General features: G+C 41.6%; 1 protein-coding gene across 6 annotated transcripts in view; it reads right to left on the bottom strand.

Annotated features, from left to right (window-relative positions):
- The window catches only part of foxp2 (forkhead box P2), a 708352-nt gene that overhangs the window by 199767 nt on the left and 484502 nt on the right, over window positions 1–24083 (bottom strand). The window contains exon 1 of one of the 6 annotated variants that reach the window (XM_080191078.1): window positions 6420–6498. The exons of the other annotated variants lie outside the window; for them this stretch is intronic. The gene's annotated coding sequence lies outside the window, so the exon portion shown is untranslated. Of the gene's footprint in view, window positions 1–6419; window positions 6499–24083 lie in introns of those variants that run through there. 6 annotated transcript variants of the gene reach the window in all.

Below are 24083 nucleotides of genomic sequence, written 5' to 3'. Positions count from 1 at the left end.
CTCTTAAGTTTAACCTTCTCTACTTTCCTAGTACTGCAGCTCACTTGAACAGCAGTCCCAACATGTTTGTGGACTGTTCTAAGCGTACAGGCCCCACTTAGCCCAGTATGGATGTCTCTGCCAAATGAACCAGAACTCATTTGTCCCAAACCAGTCTTTCAGCCAAGCATTCATTGTTCTAATTTGTATGTACCTCAGGTAATAATCCAGAGATTATTATCTTTGAGTCCTGCTTTTCAATTTAGCATCCAGGTCCTCATACTCTCTACACAGAAATTCTTTCCTAGCTCTACTTATGTTGATTGTACCTATAAAGATCATGACAACTGGATCCCTTTCCTCAGACTGTTTTTTCCTACCCAGGCTTGAGCAGATATTCCGAACCCTTGCCACTAGGCAGGCAACACAGTCTTGTGGATTCTCGCTCTTCAGTGCAGAGAACAGTGGCTTTCTCCCTGGATTGCTGTCCTCTACTAACATTACATTCCCTTTTGCACACAAACCCCCCCCCGCCCCGCCGCTTAAACAGCTTCCTGCATCAGAGTGCCATGACTAGTCTGCTCATCCACCTATAAGACCTTGCTTTCATCCACACAGGCTGCAAACACCTCAAACCGTTGGATATTTATAAAGTCTGAGGCTTCTACATTACTTTATGTTTAGTCCCCTTACCTGCCTCACTCTCAAGTCACACCCTTCTTTCCTTTACCACTGACCAAAACAAGAGAACCCTATTCTAAGACATGTGACAGTCTTCTGAAACAAAGTGTCCAGGTATCTCTGCCCTTCCCTGATACTGCACACCGTCTGCAATTTGGCCTCTAGATTAATAATTCTGATCCAGAATTCCTCTCGTTACTTATGCTTTCTGCAGGCATGTTTTTCTGGATTGCATTGGTGTTCAAGGCAACCCACATTCCACCTCTGCAACACAACACCTGTGCTGCCATTGTTTCTCATGTTAGCTGGTTAATTTAATTACTTTCTCAATTAACTGAGAATATTCCCGAGGTACGCCACAATTTACGGTGCTTATTAAATGCTAGCACCAGCTATAACAAGTTCATTTCTAATTGATTTACCAGTTACTCACCAACCAGCTCCTTCTGCTGCACCAAAGTAAAAAAAAGAGAAACTCTTACTCCCTCAACAACACCCCCCATCCACTAAATGCATATCAATTCACTCTGCTTGCCATCTATAAGTCGTTTCCAAGAGTTCATTAATTTGCAATTATGGTAATTATACTTTTTGTTCTGAAAACTGTTAATCACCTGTTTAACGTGACAAAAATTGTTGTTGACGATAGGTAATAGATCGCACCTGTATTGCTCCACTTAGTGAGGAGACAGAAAGGTGTACAGTCCAGTAACCTTAAACGCAATGATATCTGTTCAATCATTGTGTCTTGTGTACTTATGGGAACATTGAAAAGGTAAGCAAACATAATGGGCCATAACTTCCTCAGAGTGGCAAACTATGTCAGGTTGCCACTGTTCCCAGTTACCTATGCTATATGTATTTCATGTCTGCCTCACCTGAATTTCTGATTCAAGCCAGGTGAGATCCAGGAAGCATGGCAGTCTACAAAGTCCACAGTAGCAATCCAGCAGAGTCAGATTGAAGGAAGACTGGCCACCTTTTTTACTGCACTAGCTGCCATAAACCAGATAAGTTTAAAGATTCAGTGAAATTGACAAGCCAGGAAAATGGTACGCACCTAAGGTAAGGGAAAATGGCAGGGGTGGCAGTCAGACATTGAGGGGATAAGGACATCGGACCTGGGGCGGGGAGGGGGGGGGGGGGTCGTCTGGCTTGCAAAGTGGGGAGTCCAGTCAGGTTGGATCAGACATTGGGTGGGTTGTTGGAATGAGAAGGGGTGAAGAGTCCTGTACAGGTGCAGGGTTGTCCCATGGGGGGTTGGTTAATCAGGATGGAGTCCTGTGCAGGTTGGAGATGTGGGGGTGGGGGAAGGAGTTCCGTGGGCAGATGGGGGGGTGCACAGTCTGTGTCTTCATGGAAGTTATCCAGACGTTAGAAAAGGTTTTAACTCTTCCAACATTTTGAAAGTAATTATTAGGGTAACCCTGTTGGAACCATTTGAATTTGCGGTTTAAATCATGGTTTTGGATGGCTCTCAGTGCAGGGAAATTGCCCAAAGAAAGCCTACACTTTTGAACAATTGCTGCGCAAATGTTTACCTTTGAACTTCCGAGAGGGATTCCTCGGAGTATCTTTGGGGTATCCCACCATCAGACATGAGGAAGCTTGGACATTACGACCCTATGAGTCATTGAGATTTGTCTACAAGAGTGAGAAGGGATGAATCTGTACTTAATCAAAATATCTGCCATTAAAAACCCCAGCATGTTGCTATGACATTTCATGAAGAAAACTTTCAGTTCTCCTTCATGTTCAACAACCATCAAGTATTAGGCTTCAAGTGTTTTCAAAATAAAATTTTATTTGAATTGAAATGATTTTCAGATCTAGGCATTGGAGAGAATCTTCCTAATCTTCCAATGTAACTTGCTTGAAATCCCCGAAGTAGCACAAATGGCCACTTTCAGCCATTCTTTAGTCTAGAAGTACATTTACCATCTACTGAAGTTACAATAGGTAACTGGGAGAATACCCTCAGAAATTAGAATTATCTCACTGTCTTTGAGTGAGGCAACTTTCGACTCTCCCTAGACTTGGAAGGTCGACATCTCTATGGATGATCAGGTTATGGAGAGCACAATAGACAACTGCAGTTCAAGAAACCTTTGAGGAAGTGTCTTAGATGGTACCAGAAACATCTGTTTAGAAGTTCAATGACTGCACAATGGTACTCTTGGTGTTGAGATAACATCAGTAGTAGTATCTTTGTGCCTCTGTTGCAGGGCATCTCATTGGTGTCGGCAGCCACCTCCTCGGGGGATATTCCTTGTCCCCTAACGGTCACACACAGAACCTCTCAGGTCTCATGAAGAACGGCAGCATCTGTGATAGTCTGAATATGAAGGAATCATGGCAGCTGCCTGCTTACTGTGTATATACCTGCATGTTGTTATCACAGATCAACTACGTAGTTGTAAAGTAAAATCCCTTGACTGTGGGATCTCTTTGATTGCTCAATCCAAATCTCGATGGTGACATGGGTGCAATCAATCGCCTCTGAACCAGAGGGAACCCCATGATGGAGGTGAATTTCATTGCACCCTGTTGGACTATACATTTGGAGCTTGATGCAAGATACAGCCCTTTCGTACAGTGCATCCATAAACTGATTTATGCAATGATAGTCAGCCATTGACAACTCTACCAAGGTGGAATTTGCATCTGCTCCTGAGGCACAGTAAATGTTGGCCCAGCCCAGCCAGTGACGTCCACATCACATGGATGATTCAAGTTTTAACAATGTGAAAAAATCTGCAAACTGCCCCTCACTGATCGAACAGTTAATTTCTATAGCATGTCAAATTACAAACCAGCTATTTTTGGGTCATTTATCATTTACCGAGTTCAGTTTAAAAATTGCAGCATCTCAGAACCATCTCAAGGAACAATCACAGCTCTTAATGGTGCCATTTTCCAGGCCCACCTGCTTCTGTTCCCATCTCTACCTGCATAATTTTGTGCCCCAACTATACCTAAAGGTAGTTAGTACAATTTCTATATAGCAGTATGAAAGCTGCAGTGTGCTGGACTACAGGTATATTATGCCACAAAGTAAAAAGATGCAAGTTCAATGTCCAACACTGTCAAACTCCTGATTGTAAATAATACTGTAGGAGGTATGGAATAGACGGCATGCATTTTTTCACAGGGATATTAAATGTGAAGGGGCTATTTACCAGACCACTGTGATACACATTCTGTTGACCTTTTGGCTAAGATCAAATGTCAGATCAAACCCAAGATGGGACGCAATGCCATTTCTTGTCAGTTTGGATCTTCTTTGCCTCCCTTATGGGGACCATGAATTGGATTCAAATTGAATTTGGTTTTTGGAGCAAGCAAGGAGACAGATTCAGGTCTTCCTAGTCCATGCTGAGTACTGGCTTTAAGAATGGAGTAAAAGTTTATTTTTAAAAAATCCTGCTGACCAACACATTAGGCAGGTTACCCGACAGTGGAGAAAACAAAGTAAAAAAAGGAGAGTGAGTGTCCTCATTTTAGAATACCTGTACAAGGGCAAATTTAATCAATTGTGTGGCACAAAATGTGCTGATGAGGCAAAAGTTCATTATTTTACTCATTTGTAGGATGTGGGCATTGCTTACTAGGTTAGCATTTATTGTCCACCCAGAGTTGACCTTGGATGGGTGGCAGTGAGACTCCTCTGATCCACAGCAGTCCATACAATCAAGGTACTTCTAGAGTGGTGTTAGGACAGGAATTGAAGGATATGTTTCTAATAATTATGAAGGAATGGTGTTACATTTTCAGGTCAGGATGATGTGTGATGTGGCAGTGAACATCCAAGTGCAGTGTTCCCATTCATCCTCGTCCTTTTAGATGAATGTATAATCATAAGAAATAGGGGCAGGAGTAGACCGCAAGGCCCTTCGAGCCTGCCTATGTCATCAAGTATTATCATAGCCAATGTTCAACCTCAACTCCACTTCCTCACTGCTCCCCTTATTCATTATTCCCTTGATTATTCATTAATTTAGAACTAGAGGGCACAGTCTCAAAATAAGGGGGCGGGGCAGTTTAGAACGGAGTTGAGGAGGAACTTCTTCACTCAAAGGGTAGTGAATCTCTGGAATTCTCTACCCATTGAAGTGGTGGAGGCTACCTCGTTGAATATATTTAAGTCAAGGGTAGATGGATTTCTGATAGACAAGGGAACTAAGGGTTATGGGGAGAAAGCGGGAAAGTGGAACTGATCCACTTCAGATCAGCCATGATCTTATTGAATGGCGGGGCAGGCTTGAAGGGCTAGATGGCCTACTCCTGCTCCTATTTCTTACATTCTTACGTTAATGAATAAACGGGGCCTAAATTCCAGCAGCATATTGGTGACGGTGTGCAAAAGGTACAAGGCATGAAAACTGTAGTAAATTCATCTTTGGACCTCATTAGCATCAATTAGCTCAGACTTTGGAGACAGGAAAGTCATTCTTGTACCTTCATACTCAACATCTCTATGCAGAAGGTTTTGGAATCTTTATTGAGCAGCCTCAAGTGATCCTCTTAGAGATGACTTGTTAAACTGCTCAAGCACTGAAAATGCTAATTGGAGGTTGCCAAATTACAAACTCTACAAGGGCAAACAAATTTCGGAAACTGTGACAAAAATTATCGCAGGAACCTTATTTCAATACTAAATTATAGAATGGTTACAATTCTATAAGAGGCCATTCGGCCCACTTTGTCTATTGGCTCTCTGCAAGAGCAAGTTTACTTGTTCCCACTCCCTTGTCTTTTTCGCATAGCTTTGCAATTTTTTTCTCTACTCAGATAGTTATCTAATTCTAAGAAACCTTTACTGAACCTGCCACCACCACACTCTCAGGCAATACATTCCAGATCCTAACCATTCACTGCATTAAAAAAAAGATTTTCCTCATGTCCATCAATTAAATTGATGTCCTCCGGTTCCCAATTCTTCTGCCGGCAGCAACAGTTTCTCCCTATCTACTCTGTCCAGATCTCTCCTGATTTTAAATACCTCTGTCAAATCTCTTAATTGTCCCTTCTCAAAGGAGAATAGTCCCAGCTTCTCAAATCTATCCACGTAACTGAAGTTTCACGTCTCTGGAACCATTACCATGAATCTTATCTGCACCCCCCTCAAACGGCTTCACATTCACCCTGAAGTGTGGTGCCTGGAATTATACTGAAGTTGAAGCTGAGCCAGTGTTTTATAAAGGTTAAACATAACTTCCTTGCTTTTGCACTCAACTGAAATGAGGCCTGCATTCATTTCAGACAACTGCCAGGAAAATGCCATGATCAATCTGCACAGCTGAAGTGATTACTATTGCACTTGTTTTAGGCCCATAGTGGGTGCAGCAGTAATAATTTAAGACCCTAACAAATGTTCACTGTGTCACTATCATAGAAGATATACGCATGTGTAGAATTTTGTCATTTGCAGGCATTCAGATATTACCAACTAAAAGGAATCAAAGGTATTTTCCTAATCTGTGGAAAATTATATGCAAGTATAAAATGATGATTTCCACTATATACCCATGGTTAATTTTCCATTAAGAATTTGAGAACTGAGTGAGATACAGCCACGATGAGATGTGAGCCAGTAACGAGCAATTACTTGGGCAACCTCAAAAGTAAACCATTTGGCACACCTCCTTTCATCCTAAAGGCAGAACAGACCATATTCTTTCTGTAGATAGTGCTGTTCCAAACATTCTTTTTCCACGACAATCAACAGTTTTAAACAAATGAAAACATTTTTCAAATACCTCTTTGCAAAACTGATTTCCTTTAAGATACCCGCACAACTGTCGTACGTGGCCATAAACAGGGATTACCCGAAGCTCCTGTAAGCTGACCACATGAGTAATGAATTTTGTTAACTCTTGGACAGGTTACGAGGTGAATGTGGGTAGGGAGCAGTCTGAACAGGGGAGGAGTGGAAAGTAGAGGAAAAACAGCAGTGTATTTTAGCCTAAAGCAAGAACACCTCCTGTTGGCTGAGCACAATGTGTTGCAAGCTTCAAAGTCTAAGGAAAGTCGGGCTCAATCCGCCTGCATTCCCAAACAACATATGAAAAGAAACACATGAACAAATAAATGAGAACTTTTTTTTAATATGTAAGGCAGAAAAATAACATTTAAAAAGCAGTATTCAAGGTGCCTTATTTATTATTTTCTGAAAAAAAAAATGCCATGGCCTTGAACCAGAATATCCTGTAAGGGTTTCTGTCGAAGAATCCCACATGACTTTTACTGCATTTTATTGGATCTAATGTAATCCTATTGAGCAATTTCTAAATCCTTCAGGATATTTTTAACATAACGAAAAAGCTGCAATCATTATCGTATTAATGTACAAACAGCTAAAAACAGTTTGCCGAATAGAAGCCGATACTTCAAACTGGTATCTCAGCCCTCATCAAATGTTCGAGTCGAGCTCTGTTTTAAAGCACAGAAAAAAAGTTAAAAGTACGCAAAGGGAATAGTCATCTTCTGTGAGCTACTTCAACTGGTGCTGTGTCTGATCTGAGGGAAGAGTTTTGGTCCCATTGTTTATTGATTTTTTAGATTAAGAATCCCAGTGAGAGAATTGTAACAGACAACCATAAAATTATTTTTGGTGTGCTTATTTGCCTTTCCCTTGCATCTATTTGGCCTGTGCCTGTAGACAATTATGCTTCCCAGCCTAGACTCAGGTGCTAATAATGAAGGACAAATAGAATCATATGTGTAAACTTCCCCTTCTGATGAAAATTTATATTAACTTTCCGCCACTGTAAACAGAACTGCATAGCTCTGTGTCCCTGATGAATTGGTGATGAATTCAGTCATTTATATCCCAAGAATTGGTGCATTTATGGGAAAAGATGAAAACCGTCTGTATTGTGTAACCTTGCACTTTTTCCACAAGAGAAAGAAAACATAAGCCTGTGTAGTTTTTTTTACACTTTAAAGTGTGTAAGTTCTACATCACATACCAGCTTTCTGCATTACTATGTCAATCTCAGATACAGGGACCTGGGCCAATGCAAACATGCCCAACACTGAAGGGTGCAATTTTATCTCCCCAACTGTTAACTCCTAAAGCTTGGCATTAGCCACTGAAATTGTTCAGACTGTTTTTACAATGCAAGAGCATAACAGCAGATTGAACTGGACTGTTTAGGGGCCCAATAGGTTGAAAGCCAAACTGACCTGTTCTAGCAGTACCTTTATGTTTTGACCAGAAAAAAGAGTACGGCCTCAAACTACAAATACACACCATGGAATGCAGTCATATTGCAGTTTCAACTATATTTAATTGCAACCTTAAAATAAATATCTGAACTAATCTATAGCACTGAAACTAAAACGGGTAATGCTAACAAAAGGTCTCTACCGCTATGATCATGGGAATATCTGCTTATGAGAAGGATTAAGAAGACTATGATGGCTTGTAGAACTCACAGAAAGTAATGTTTGAAATATATCAGCTCTTAATGGTTAGAGTATGGTAATTTCATGTAATGTACAATCTCATCATATAAGACAAAGCACCGAAAACTGAAGTTAAGAGACCTTAATCTTAAATCTATCACTGAATTTCAGCAGGATAATGTGAATTGACAATAGGGAGGGCACTATGGAAATTCAGCAATGCAGAAATCGCATAATCATGATTTGTTTTTTGGGGTTAAAGGGATCAAGGAATACAGGGGAGAAGGTGGAATAAGAATATTGAATTTGATGATCAGCCATGATTAAAATGAATGGCAGAGGTGGCTCAAAGGGCCAAATGGCCTACTCCTGCCTCTACGTTCCACGTACGTTTCTTTTTTAGTGCTGCTGTCATATTTTTGCAACAACAGTGCCTAAAAGGTGGTGTTCAAATCACAGTTTAAAATTATATTGCACTGATACACCCACCTCTGCTCAGCTCTAATATTCCCACCAGGAACAATGTTCAACAGAATTACACCACAGCTGAAAGACAGATCTCTTTTCCAATAACATTTCAACGGCCTGACCCTAACTGCATAGGATTATTAATCTTAAACAGTTTTTGTGTTGATATGCGCCACCTTGTTCTTGTTTAGTATTTCACACCTGCTGGAAAAAAACAGCCTTTTAATTTTACTGGATGACATGAGGCCACTTTTCTCCAAATTACTTGGCCGTAACTCTGGTTAATCAATACAAAAGCATGTTGGAAAACAATTAATACATGAATATTCATTTGGTAGTGTCAGCTTGCTCATTGCAGTGCTATAGTATTTTCTCTCTTGCTATGCTTCATGCCATTTGCTTTATGACAGAAACAGCAGAGATAAATTTGTACTTTTGAGAGTGAAGGGCATTCTTTCTGGGTGATCACGACCTCACTCTTTAGCATGAATTTCCACTGGGATTATAAGCACCCAATTTTCTTTTACCACTTTAATTATAGTCTCTAATGCAATTCCATAAAGAAAATTAGAAGCGCATACAGTTGAAAAACTGCCGTGTTTAATGTGCGAATAGTAAAACATCATTAAAGTTGTGGTGCCCTCTGATGACATTTTGCCCGTGCAGCCAGAGAAGCATACTGACAAAAACATTTTGATCCTCAGCAAGCCAGCAAGTTGTTTCAGTGGCAATTAGAATCAGAAACGTAATGTTTGAGATCGACACCTCCCCACCCAGAATTTCCACTTTAGTGCTTGGCAGGAACCTAAGAAAAAAAGGCTAAGGCCACAAAACCTGGATCTATAGTGTCCGTTGTTTGGGTGAGACATGTGCTGTTTATGCTCCAAAATGGCATCAATAGCACACATGCACACTTCTGGTATGGCCACTGCTAGATGCCATTTTGGGTAAGGTGCAAGAGTACGTGCCGGAAGTATGCAGAGTTGGTAGGCTGTGACGTCGGTCAACACGTAACACTGATTTCACACCCAGGCTGACATCTGGGCAGCTCGGTGGTGCAATGGTTAGCTCTGCTACCTCACAGCGTCAGGGAGCTAGGTTTGATTCCCGGCTTGGGTCACTGTCAGTGTGGAGTTTGCGCATTCTCCCTGTGTCTGCGTGAGTTTCTTCTGGGTGGTCTGGTTTCCTCCCACAGTCCAAAAGACGTGCTGGTTAAGTACATTGGCTATGCTTAATTCTCTCTCACTGTATCTGAACAGGCACTGGAGTGTGGCAACTAGGAGACTTTCACATTAACTTCATTGTAGTGTTAATGTAAGCCTACTTGTGACACTAATAAACTATAAACTAATCTTGAAACTCCTCCCAGTTGTGAAGTTTGCGTAAGTATTTGGTGATTTGCACAGTTATTTGAAGTTGGTGGAATCAACATGCTAATGAACTTAATCATGATTTCAATGTTTCCGTACAAAATACTTAACAGCACTGTGGGTGTGTCTGCACCACATGGGCTGCAGCAGTTCAAGAAGGCAGATCACTACCACCATAGGGCAATTAGGTATGGGCAATAAATACTGGCCTAGGCTGTAATGGTCACATTGCATCATTGAGCCAAACAGGCTGTTGGAAAAGGGAGAACAGGCAGTGGCAGGAGCAACAGGAGTTCTGAGCAGAAGGCATATCGACCTAGAATGTTTGGGGATCAATTCTCATAGAATCCCTAAGTGCAGAAGAAGGCCATTCGGCCCATCAAGTCTGCACCGACTCTTTGACAGAGCATTTTACCCAGCCCTATCCCAGTGACCCCACATAGTTACCCTGGTAAATTCCCCTAATGTGTTCATCTTGGGACACCATGGGGCAACTTAGCATGGCTAATCCACCTAATCGGCATGTCTTTGGGGTGTGGGAGGAAACTAGGCACCTAGTGGAAACCCATGTAGACACGGGGAGAATGAGCAAACTCCACACTGACAGTCATCCAAGGCTGGAATTGAACCGAGATCCCTGGCGCTGTGAGGCAGAAGTGCTAACCACTGTGCCACATGCCATCCCCAACTGAACCTCAATGTGGAAGAATGTGTCAGGCATCTCTGCTTCACTAAAGTGGCCCTGACTGAAATCTCACCTTTTGCTGCCTCACCGCAGGACGAGGACAGCACTGCCAGCAGCTGAAGGTGACCCTGGCCCTGAACATTTCTGTGTCTGGCTCCTTCCAGATTACAGCCATCAATATTTGCAACATCTCCCAGTTTGTCATCCATTATTACATAAGAAGTCATTCTGCATTCCAAACAATTTCATTTTCTCTTGCCAGGGGAAAGGTAGCAAAGGCAAACTTGTGATGGGAGAGAATTGTAGTCTTGCCAGGGTGTGACTGACTACATCCAAGTTTCTTTGAAGACGGATATGTCAACTTTGAGACACACTATAACGGCCACTTGGTATGTCTCCATATACAGTATATCATACAAATCAACATTTGGTATCATTGGGCTGAATAATGCTGGGGGAGTTGGGGGAATGGCATATCCCTCCACCCCACCCCAGCCCCCTGCAGAAACAATGTCAGTGTGGAGTCGATGTGCTCCATGCCAACCTACCCTCCAGCCATAAAATGCACCAATGAGGGAGGGGGTCAGTGGCAGCTACCAGGACAACAGAAGAAGATCGAGGCTCATGGATCTCCAGAGTTGGCAAATCCAAGGTTTTGGATCACAAAGCTTTGGGTAGAGAGAGGGGCAGGTGAGATTAAGGGAAGGAGCAGCTAGGAGGGGTGGGGTAGTTCAATCTAAGGGGGCTACCCCGTGATTGGCATAGAGTAGCTCGCAAAGAGTGACCGTCCCTTACTTGTTGCCCTTTGAACAAGTAAATTAAAATACTGGTCTGACTGCCCACTCCAAATGTTTTATGGTATGGGCAACATATTATCGGGGTCAATTATCTAATTGACCTTTGACTATTCATTTAAATATGACAGGCAGGTTGCTGATTTCAACTTCCACTCATTTGTATTATGGTGCTGAGCTCAGGGATAGGCGCCCACATCCTTTGACATGAACCCCCTAGCGGAAAATGCACCTGTTAGGGACACAAAATTCAGCCCCTATAACAGTTGTGATGTATTCATTCTGCACTAGTTCACTGCATTTGAAGCACTATGCCAAACAAGAGGGTGGCTACTGGGTATCACAGAATCCCTACAGCGCAGAAGGAGGCCATTCGGCTCATCGAGTCTGCACCGACCACAATCCCACCAGGCCCTCTTTCCGTAATCCCACATATTTACCTTGCTAATCCCCCTGACATTAGGGTCAATTTAGCCTGGCCAATCACCCTAACCCGCACATCTTTGGGCTGAGAGGGGAAACCCGAGCACCTGGAGGAAACCCACGCAGACACAGGGAGAATGTGCAAACTCCATACAGATAGCAACCCAAGCAGAGAATTGAACTCAGGTCCCTGGCACTGTGAGGCAGTAGTGCTAACCACTGTGCCACCCTCAAACAAAGGCTATCTATTGACCACCTGGTTCATGACTCTGTGTGCAACACACACACACACACACACACACACACACACACACAATGAAAGGCATGTTGCCACACAAAATGTGACACACCACTCTGAAGAAAATCTGCAGTACTCAACACAACATGTAAGGGTTGGTGGCAGTCTGTTACATGTTGCACAGCCTCGCAATCATAAGTGTGCAGCTATGCCACCAGCTCTGCGGTGAGCAGTTAAGGAGGAAGAGGAAGAGAAGAGAAAATCATACCAATCCCTTTCTGAATGTCTCTTATTAACTCATTAAATTGTGATACCAGTGAGCACAACCCTAATTCCCCGTTCATCAACACTCCCAGAACTTTCCTTATTTCTATTACTGATCATGATAAAATTCTCTTGATCATAATGCCAAAACAAAACATAAAATAAAATGAAGCAAACATTCCAAACTAAATTTCTGAATCAAATCACCCAATATTGTATACAAAGGCTAACTAATCGTTCTTATAAATTCCTTGTCTTCTTTGCACCTGTGTTTCAGTGTTCCAAAACAATGCTGCCCCAGTGGCTACAGCATGGCTGGTGGAAATGAGCTGAATTTAATTTGGGAGACTGCAAACAGCTTTAGAGGATGACCTCCTGCAGCTCTGGTCCAAAAAAGCTCAGCTCTGCAATGCCCCTTTTCAGCACTCTGTACTGGCTAGCAAGTAACAGCAAGGAAACTGGAAGGCTGGTAGTGGTTTTAAGATGAATGCTGCCACCCTGAGAGAAGACAGAGATTTATGCTCCATGGTGCTACTGTCACAAGCTGGCTTGGCACCTCAGAAATCCCAACAATGCATTGGGGTGCAGATTGCTGTACTGCTGCAATAACCTGTGGCAACTATGGTGGAAACAGCATGCATCTGCATGGCAGAAAGGTGACTTTGCATGACAGCAGTCTGAGCTTGTGTGACAGCTTGTATTACTGAAGTGTCACCACAGTGCAAAGATGTTCAGTGTCTTCAGCTTGTGCTGCAATGGAAGCTGAGACATCAGCCATCAGATATCGTATCATGGACAGGCTCCCAAGTGCATTATCAAAGGATCGGCAAGTCTTTTCTTGGAATTGGCCACCACTTCCAAGCTGGGAACAATGGGCTCCAGGCTCTGTGCAAAATCCCTCACAAGTTCAAGCCAGAGCCTGTCCAAGACTGCAGGCTGTCTGGCAAGCATGCCAATGCACCAAGCATTTCAGCATTCCTATCTATCAATGTTCTTTTGTAGGCCAAAGTCCATATCTGATTTTTTGCAGCAGAACTCACATACAACTCTGTCTCCTGGCAAGATGAAATCTCTGTTATTCTTACCCCCTGCCCTGGCTGCAGGTCACTCAATCCTATTTTAAAGCTATCCTCCAAAAACGTTGCTACATATGAGGTGTGTAAGATTGTTATGTTTTGGGACCATCTTTAATTTAGGTAAAATGAAGGGAAGGAGATATGGACAAGAGGGTCATGCAAGCTGTTCGGAATTCTGCTGTTAGCCAAACTGTGGAAGGAGGGGAGCTGGGGCAAGGTGCCTGATGGTTAAAGTTTAAAGGAAAGCATCTGTGCTTACAATGGATAGACTGTTAGTCTCCAAAGTCCCAGGAAGGTGTTAAGAACTTTAGGTTCTGAAAATTATTATATTTGAACTGTTTAGTTTTAAGATAGAATAGAATTGAGAGTCTAATAGCCAATTATCATTTCTATCTGGATAAAAAGACCCACATGACTCCTATTGCCATGGAGATGGGCTTTGAGAAGGGAATGCTCCATAGGAAACAGTTTGTAGGGTCAGGTTACAGGATTTCCAGACTATATCCCTGAAACTCACAGGCAGGTCAGTGAGCAGGATCCAAGAAAGGGAAAGGGAGAAGATAGAGATAGCGAGTCTTTTTGGTTCATCGAGCAGGAATGTGGGTTGGAGCTCATGCTTGGATTAAAAAGATTGAATTAGTGAAAATTTAAATTCAGCTGGAAGATTCACCTAGCTAGAGGGAGAACCTAAAGGAAAACTCTCACTGTGAAAGACTGTTCTGGGGTTAAAACCTATCAGGCTGGGAAAGAAAAGGAACAGATGTAAACCCTCATCAGTCAAGAATCACTTCAGACTCGTTCTGGGAGAATTTAATGTATACTTAAGGCACAGCATAAACTATGACAATGGAGTGGAATTTTTGATTGTGTTAAATGTAAAAGCAGAAGTTTTGTCCTGCAATTTTAATTATAAATTGCCCACTGAAATAGTGTTTAGTCAATGGTGCATTTTGTTTGTTTCAGTAGAAGTCTTAAAATGTGAACTTTTGTGCTGCCCTTTCAGCTAGTCATTAGCAGTTTTAATCTCTTCCTAGAGTCTCCACAGAGATTAAAGCAACTTGTCGTGTCAGTATTTAAGCTGGTGGTGTGGTGTGCGAGAACAAGTGATATTGTTCCTCCTTCATCACTGTCCTCCTGTTCTTCCACCACTTTGTCTTCCACTACAGTGTAGTCAGATTGTACTTGTTGGGAGCTGAAAGGAGAAAGATGTAAGGGTAGGCTTGTAGTGAGGAGAGGGATAGAAAGCAGGAGGTCCATGCGTACATCTTCAGTTTGAAATCTGAAGAGATTCAATCAAAGTTTTCAAGGAATTAAGGGAACAGATAGGATAGGTTGGGAGAAATTATTTCCACCAATTGGAGATTCCAGTATTTGCGGGATATACTCTAATAATCAGAACATGACATTTCATAAGTAAAATTAGGGAACACCTCTTCATGCAAGGAGTAGTGAAAGTTTGAACTATGTTCTACAAATGGTTATTAATGCTCAATCGACAGTTATTTTTAAAACTGAGATTGATAAGATTTTTTGGTAAGGTATTAAAGTGTATGGGGCAATGACAGGTGTGGGCAGTTAGGTTGCAGATCAGCCAGGACGCCAGTATATGGTGGAACAGTTTTGAGGAGCTACGTGACTTATTCCTGTTCCTAAGTGGGAGTGAGCAAAGTAGGACACGAGAAGGGGGAATGATAAAATCCCTACAATGCAATAGGAGGCTATTCAGCCCATTTACCTTTTCAACAGAGCATCTTAGCCAAGCCCTATCCTTTTAACCCTCTGTATTTACCTCCCCTAATCCCCCACAACCTATGCATCTTGGGACATTAAGGGGCAATTTAGCATGGCCAATCCACCTAACTTGCACATCTTTGGATTGGAATGTGTTTACCGTTATCTTGAATGGTTTCAGTTCTCTGTTATGGGTGTTTCAATAATGGGTAGAAATCTCTTCTCAATTGGGGTAAGGGCATGTAACTGCCTGACCCTCACCAGTTAGATGCTGCTGCCTCTGGGATGCATTACTTTGAACTACAAGATAGAGGAAAATGTATCAGAGAGGTACAAATGCTTGGGAGTCGTGGCTATCATTGTTGAAAATTTGACATGTACAGGCTCAGAATGGGAAACTTATAACAATGTTAAGTGTGTGAGGGTGAGGTGAAGAGCTGAATATTAAGTGTGATTCATAATTGGTAGAGATTGTTGATAATGATGGAATGTGGCGAATTGAATACTATTTGACGTTAGTGGTTCAGGTGGTAAGATATGGCACTTGTAGATGCACTTGCTGATCTTCACCAGTTGTGTTGAGTCATTGAACATCTTGTAGCAATCCATCCACGTCCTCAGAGCTATACTGCCTGCAATGACTGCAAAAGCTATCTTAATTCACTACCTTTGGAATGTACTTCTGGAGGACTTCCTGGATCATTGTGCATTGAGTACATCTCTCTTTCACTCAACTTCCTGCATCAAAACCTTCAACGTAGCATCACAGGACCTTGATGCATACTCTCTCCTGTGCCACTAATCACATTTCAGGTTAGATTATCTACCTTAAAACCTGCTCCAGCCAGAATGCACCTCCTCTTCAAGCAGTGCGGGCTAGCTTTAAGTTATGGATGATAGTCCTAGCTTCATATAAACTTGGGCCTCTGTTCTGACATGCAATAAATGTCATTAGTGCTGGGCTGCATGCCTAAATCATTCAAACTAGCAAGTGCCTGCTTTGGAAGCAACAGACATGGGTTATCTGCGCATTGTGACCATGTTTGTTTTTGGGGATACTGAATTTTGCAACCCTCTGAAGTCTTACAACAACTATTAACAATCTTGAAAGCAGAGAGCTCAAGGAACATTTATTCTAATGAACAAACATCTTTATCTCTTACCTACGTATAAATAAAAATATATAGAAACCCCAAAACTTCCAAAAAATTTGCAGTAGTATATTTCAATCTCTTTAGGACACAGGAATATTTATGAATTCACAAAAGTTCTTGTTTGCTTTAATATGAAAATATAGTGATGGCACTTGCAAACTAGCTATTCTCTGATGCTAACTTTCTCATAAGGAAGTGAGAAAAAAGACCGATGTTTCTTTCTCTCATCACTAAGATTGCCACTCCTTGTTAACTAGCCGAAAGCATTGTGCATAGTTATGAAGTAGTATGTGACCCAAGCAATTCTGCTCATCTTTCTGAAAGCCAACAACATGTAGGCAAAAGGAAGATAAAAAGGGGATAATAGATCAACAAAATAGTCATCATTTTATATTTTCAACCTGCTATTTATGATACTATATTTTTCAAAATGAAAATTTATTAATATTTTCCTTTTCTGTTTCAGTGACATCATAGACGTTGCTTCTCGAGAAAAGAAAACAGAGACTATTCCCATATTGTTATCAAATTTGGTTAAAACTCTAAGACAACTGGTTAACCTCCATGGTTAAGGTGTGGGCAAGGTTTTAGAAAAAATTATTAGGGATAGGATTTATAGTTATTTGGAGAGTAATGAATTGATTGGAGATAGTCAGCATAGTTTTGTAGCGGGTAGGTCATGCCTTACTAACCTTATTGAGTTTTTTGAGAAAGTGACCAAAGAGGTGGATGGGGGTAAGGCAGTTGACGTGGTATATATGGATTTTAGTAAGGCGTTTGATAAGGTTCACCATGGTAGGCTTCTGCAGAAAATGCAGATGTATGGGATTGAGGGTAGTCTAGGAAATTGGATCAGGAATTGGCTAGCAGATAGGAGACAGAGGGTGGTGGTTGATGGTAAATATTCGTCATGGAGTTCGGTTACGAGTGGTGTGCCTCAGGGATCTGTTTTGGGGCCACTGCTGTTTGTAATTTTTTATTAATGATCTGGATGAGGGTATAGTTGGGTGGATTAGTAAATTTGCTGATGACACCAAAGTTGGAGGTGTGGTAGATTGTGAGGAAGGGTGTCATAGTTTGCAGGGAGACTTAGACAGGTTGCAGAGCTGGGCCGAGAGGTGGCGGATGGAGTTTAATGCGGAGAAGTGTGAGGTGATTCACTTTGGTAGGAATAACAGATGTGTTGAGTATAGGGCTAACGGGAGGACTTTGAATAGTGTGGATGAACAGAGGGATCTAGGTGTATGTGTACATAGATCCCTGAAAGTTGGGAATCAAGTAGATAAGGTTGTTAAGAAGGCATACGGTGTCTTGGCGTTTATTGGTAGGGGGATTGAATTTAGGAGTCGCAGCGTCATGTTGCAACTGTACACAACTCTGGTGCGGCCGCACTTGGAGTACTGTGTGCAGTTCTGGTCCCCACATTACAGGAAGGATGTGGAGGCTTTGGAGAGGGTGCAGAGGAGGTTTACCAGGATGTTGCCTGGTATGGAGGGGAGGTCCTATGAGGAGAGACTGAGGGATTTGGGGTTGTTTTCGCTAGAAAGAAGGCGGCTAAGAGGGGATCTTATTGAAACATATAAGATGATTAGAGGTTTAGATAGGGTGGATAGTGATAGCCTTTTTCCTCGGATGGAGAAAGCTAGCACGAGGGGGCATGGCTTTAAATTAAGGGGTGGTAGTTATAGGATGGATGTCAGGGGTAGGTTCTTTACCCAGAGGGTGGTGAGGGATTGGAATGCCCTGCCTGCTGCAGTTGTAAATGCGCCTAGTTTGGGGGCGTTTAAGAGATCCGTGGATAGGTTTATGGACGAAAAGGGATTGGTTTAGATTAGTGGGTCATTGTTTTTTTTTAACTGGTCGGCGCAACATCGTGGGCCGAAGGGCCTGTTCTGCGCTGTAATGTTCTATGTTCTATGAAATAATACAAGAATTGCACGTTTAGACTTCTACACTTTTAAGAATAGTATTAATTAAACTCGTAAAAATATTCCTCTATTTAACAAGCCAGTTTAAGTTTAAAGTTGAAAAGGTCTTATTTATTAGTTACAAGTAAGGCTTACATGAAGTTACTGCAATGAAGTTACTGCAAAATTCCTCTAGTCAGCACAGTGTGGCGCCTGTTCAGGTCAATGCACCTAACCAGCATGCCTTTCAGAATGTGGGAGGAAACTGGAATACCCAGAGGAAACCCATGCAGCCACAGCGAGAACTGTAAACTCCACATGGACAGTGATGCAAGCCAGGAATCGAACCTGGGTTCCTGCTGAGGTGAATCAGCAGTGCTAACTACTGTGCTACCATGCCGCTCTATTGCGTATCACCTTGGAGGAACAAATCAGTGCATGCATTTAGATACTAAACTTAATCATAACAGTTACTATATAGTGGTATGACCAGTTCTCAAAATTATTTTAACACTGTGGACTATGGTGCTTTCAGCACATAGGGCCTCTAATGTTTCCACCATATTAATGTACTTTTGTGATGGTGTAGAGTTTCAGAATACTCATCTTTTAAGTGCTTAAATGAAGAACAGAAAATCTACCTGCAAAGGTTAATATTTCTGAGAAACTGATACTTTTTCGATGAATGGTGACTGAACCATTTGCATTTCCAGCATGAGATGGTGTGGCAGATCATCAGCTCCAGTGGAATCATAGCTCACTACAAATTGTAACTTCGTAATACATTTCCTCATTATATCAGGAATATAATGAGGAAATGCATTAGAGGACCAACTTTGGTTTAATGAGGGTGTTTAGAAGCATGCCAGGAGCAGCACCCGGGTCTAACAAAAATGAAGTGTCAAATTGGTGAAGGTACAGCACATAACATCATACATGTGAAAGCAGTTGAAGCAGCTTACTATAGGAGACCTAGTGATCCCATAACTAATCGATCAGATCAGAAATTGGTAGTCCTACCACATCTAATTATGTGCAAATAAACAACTTGTGGAAGGATCTGATTTATTATTGTCACATGTATTAACATACAATGAAAAATATTGTTTCTTGCATGCTGTACAGACAAAACATACCATTCATAGAGAAGGAAACAAGAGAGTGCAGAACGTAGTGTTACACTCACAGCTAGGGTGTAGAGAAAGATCAACTTAATACAGGGTAAATTCATTCAAAAGTCAGACAGCAGCAGGAAAGAAGCTGTTTTTGAGTCGGTTGGTTCATGACCTTAGACTTTTGTACCTTTTTCCCAAAGGAAGAAGGTGGGGGAGAGACTATCAGGGGTGCTTGGGGTCCTTAATTTTGCTGGTTGCTTTGCCAGAGCAAAGTCAATGGATGGGAGGCTCATTTATGCGATGGATTGGGCTATAGACATGACCTTTTGTAGTTCCTTGCCATCTTGGGCAGAGCAGGAGCCATACCAAGCTGTGGTACAACCAGAAAGAATGGTTTTTATGGTTTCAATGCTTTCTATGGCACCATTAACATCTCCCATCCTTGTAATAGTGGAGCCCAACAACTGAGTGCGAAAGGCAAGGCTGAAGCATTTACAACTATCTTCAGCCAGGAGTGCATGACCTACCTTAGCCTCCCAGAAATGTGAGGTGATGCATTTTCATAGGAAGAACATGGAGAGAAAATATGAAGTAAGGGGTATAATTCTTTAGAGGGTGCAGGAGAGTGACATGAGTGTGTCTATGTATGTGTATAGATCATTGTTGGTAACAAGACAGGTGGAGAGAGCAGTTAATAAAGCATACATTATCCAGGGTTTCCAAGCTTCTCCAAGGAAAGATAGCTGGTCTTGTGGCCAGCCATGCAATGAGGGCCCTGAATCCCCATTTGGTCTCTACACCCAGGACCTGAAATGCATTGGGAGTATCTAACCCTGTCAGAAATTTATGGTGTAAGTATGTCCAATAAACTTGTTTGACCCATTACCTTTTAAAGAGAATTAACAAAAATAGTTTAGAAGAGACTAAGAAACAGGAATAAAACCATTAAGTTAATCTAATACATGGTGGCAACATAACAGGAAGAGTCATCATGCCATCATCACCATGGTTGCATGCACAGGAAAAGTTCTGACTGGCTTAGCTGGTTTGTCACCTTGGGTCAGTTAGCATCAGATAATCAGTTTGAGTGATATTGGCTGAGAGTGAAATATTTGCTGGGATAAGCACTCTTTACAGATTCAAGCCTTATTCCAGGACTGAAGCAGATAATCTAAACTGACAAGGAGCCTAATATTGGGGGTTACATTGTTAGATGTGCTGTACTTTAAATTATATTTTAAACTAAGGTTTGATCAGCTTGTTCAGATGAGCATAAAGGTCCTCATGGCATATTCAAAAAGGAAGTTCTTCAGATGCAAATGAAAAGAAGGAAAGCTGCAGATGTAGTTGTGAGGAACGGTCTCACACACAGAACATTAACTTGCCTTCCTGCAGAGATTATCTGAACGGGAGCACTTCAAACATATCTGTTTCTGTTTTAAGCTCTTGCTGTTTTCCTCAATCCTCACCTCACCTCACCAGTGTTACCAAGAAGCAGGTTCACTTGCCATATATTTAATCTGTCTTTGTTTAAATAGTAGATATATTTGACATTAACCTCATATTGAACAGAAATAGTTGCATGACAATGGTATCTCAATGACGCCATCACATAAATTGAACACGATGTAAAACGAAATATATGTTTCGTGAAATGAAATTGATGGCGGGTGGGAAGAAAACAAAGCAGGAAATTGATCCAAAAGCAATAAATAAATCACAAGAGTAAATGTAGCAATTCTATGGTCCCATGGACTGTGAGCTGCAAAATTAGGGCCATTGCCTGGTAGCCCTATTTGCTGACTGTGACTATCTAATGGAATCACAGCAAAGGGAAATTTACCACATTTATCACTTTATTCTCCTTCATATGAGTGAAAACTCATATCATCCTTTTCTTCTAAAATGCACCACATAAATTTATTGAACTCAGCATTTTGTAAAGTAAACAGCAATAAACTGACTGTGAAGCACTGCAGTATGGAAAGTTTGGAATTCTTTAAAATATCAATGAAATCCATAATTGTTTTTAAGACTAAGTAAAATTGACCCTATTCTTATGAAGTCCATGTGCCTATCGATCCACGTTTAATTTGCATTAGATCCAATTCATGTTAAAGTTATAAAAATGAAACTTTGAATAATTCCTCATTTGGGAGTCATTTGTTAAATTTGGATAGCTTGGTTTACAGTCTTTGCCTGCCACCGACAACGCCCCCCAAAAAAACCAAACTTTTTTTTTAACGACAATCAACAATGGTTTCACGGTCACCTTTACTTTTCATTCTATAATTACACCAAATTCAAATCTCACCCTCTGCCATGGTGGGATTCCAACCTAGGTCCCAGAGAATTGCCCTGGGTCTCTGGATACTAATCCAGTGACAATACCACGATGCTACTGCATCCTTGAGGAGGGTTTCAAATTATTGTGAAATTACTCTTCATTTCCTCTCTCACTTCCTTTTCAATGAGTGGTATGTTTTGTCAGTATAACGTGCAAGTAACAAAGAAGAACAAAGAAAATTACAGCGCAGGAACAGGCCCTTCAGCCCTCCAAGCCTGCTTGACCATGCTACCCAAATTAACGAAAACCCCCTACCCTTCCAGGGACCATATCCCTCTATTCCCATCCTATTCATGTATTTGTCAAGATGCCCCTTAAAAGCCACTATCTATTTTGCTTCCACTACCTCCCCTGGCAATAAGTTCCAGGCACCCACCACCCTGTGTAAAAAAATATGCCGTATACATCTCCTTTAAACCTTGCCCCTCACACCTTAAACCTGTGCCCTTTAGTAATTGTCTCTTCCACCCTAGGAAAAAGCTTCTGACTATCCACTCTGTCCATTCCTCTCATAATCTTGTAGACTTCTATCAGGTCGCCCCTCAACCTCCAACGTTCCAATGAGAACAAAGCAAGTTTCTCCAACCTCTCCTCATAGTTGATGCCCTCTATACCAGGCAACATCCTGGTAAATCTTTTCTGTACCCTCTCCAATGTGTCCACATCCTTCTGGTAGTGTGGCAACCAGAACTGAACACTATATTCCAAGTGTAGCCTAACTAAGGTTCTATAAAATTGCAACATGACTTGCCAATTTTTAAACTCAATGCCCCGGCTGATGAAGGCAAGCATGTCGTATGCCTCCTTGACTACCTTCTCCACCTGCATTGCCATTTTCGGTGACCATGTACCCATACACCCAAGTCCCTTTACCCATCAATACTCTTAAGGATTCTGTCATTTCTGTATATTTCCCATCCGTATTAGGCCTTCCAAAATGCATTACTTCACATTTGTCTGGATTAAACTCCGTCTGCCACCTTTCATTCCAAGTCTCCAACCAATCTATATCCTACTGTATCCTCTGATGGTCCTCATCGCTATTTGCAAATCCACCAACCTTTGTGCTATCCGCAAACTTACTAGTCAATCCAGTTACATTTTCTTTCAAATCATTTATATATATTACAAACAACAAAGGTCCTAGCACTGATCCCTGAGGAATGCCACTTGTCACAGCCCTCCATTCAGAAACGCACTCTTCCACCGCTACCCTCTGCCTTCTTTGATCAGGCCAGTTTTGTGTCCACCTTGCCAGCTCACCTCTGATCCCAAGCAACTTCACTTTCTGCACCAGTCTGCCATGAGGGACCTTGTCAAAGGCCTTACTGAAGTCCATGCTTTTCACTATTTACCAACTCACGTGACAATAATAAATCAAATCAAATATGCCTCCATCTTCTGAAACCCAGAGCTCTGGAATTTCCCTTGCTCTACTTCCCTACTTCTGTTTTGTCTTTTAACATACCCTGACCCAAGCTTTTGGTCATCTGCTCTAATATCAACCAATGTGGCTTGGTATCAATTTCTGTCTGAATGTGCCCTTATGAAATATCTTAAGACATATACAATAAGAATGAAACATAAATGCAAGAAATTGTTAGAACAGCCATGGACTTGCTAAGGTTCTTGCACAAATTCACTTAACTATTCAATGATTTTGATATTAGGAGGGGCGGGGTCAGGCCCAAGGTTGGGGACTCCCTAAATCTCAAGCTCCTACTGCTCAGCTCCAGATTAGGATCTGGGGTTGGACCTTTATGATGTTTAATAAGGCATATGACCAAAAAAAGCGACGACAGTGCCTGTCAGAAGGTTCAGGCTGGAGCTGCTCATCAATGAGGGACCCAAAACATTTTGGGGAGTGGAATGGTCCTTCCTTGTGAGATTGTTCTTTAGCAGTAGCTTATCCACTAGACCAACTAATTGACAAATACTGGCATTTCCAGGGCGGGATATGGTAATGGTAAGTGAGGGTACTGCCACAAATACAGGTGCATGATTGAAGGCCTGGTTTTCACGTTCTTGCCCATGCATCGGCACTTGCAGAAAAAGACTGTACATTTTGAAGGCTTGTGTTTTGAGCAGAAGTTTGACGTAACAAAGAAAACATCTCAGGATCTTTGTGCTTAGTTTCTATTTTAAAAGCAATGATTTTTCTTTGAATATTGAATATTTCTTTGAATCTAGCAACCTGCATTTTTGCAGTCAGTTGATCATTTGATTTTCCCCCTAACTGTCAGAGTACTGTATAAATTTGTCAATTCAAAGTAATTGAAAATATCAAGTGCCCACCATTTTCCAATACATGTTTTAGTCTAAGTTTCAGCTAGAATTCGTTCCAATCAATTATTTTAAAACAGTCAGTAAAACATAAATTTGTGTTACTAAACTAGTATTTTTTCTTTTTCCTGATAGAAGGCGGAAGAAAGTATGTCCAG

This window comes from Carcharhinus amblyrhynchos, chromosome 6 (genome assembly GCF_965287045.1).
Source record: "Carcharhinus amblyrhynchos chromosome 6, sCarAmb.v2.hapA, whole genome shotgun sequence".
Lineage (NCBI taxonomy): Eukaryota > Metazoa > Chordata > Chondrichthyes > Carcharhiniformes > Carcharhinidae > Carcharhinus > Carcharhinus amblyrhynchos.
This window is presented reverse-complemented; position numbering and strand designations above follow the sequence as displayed.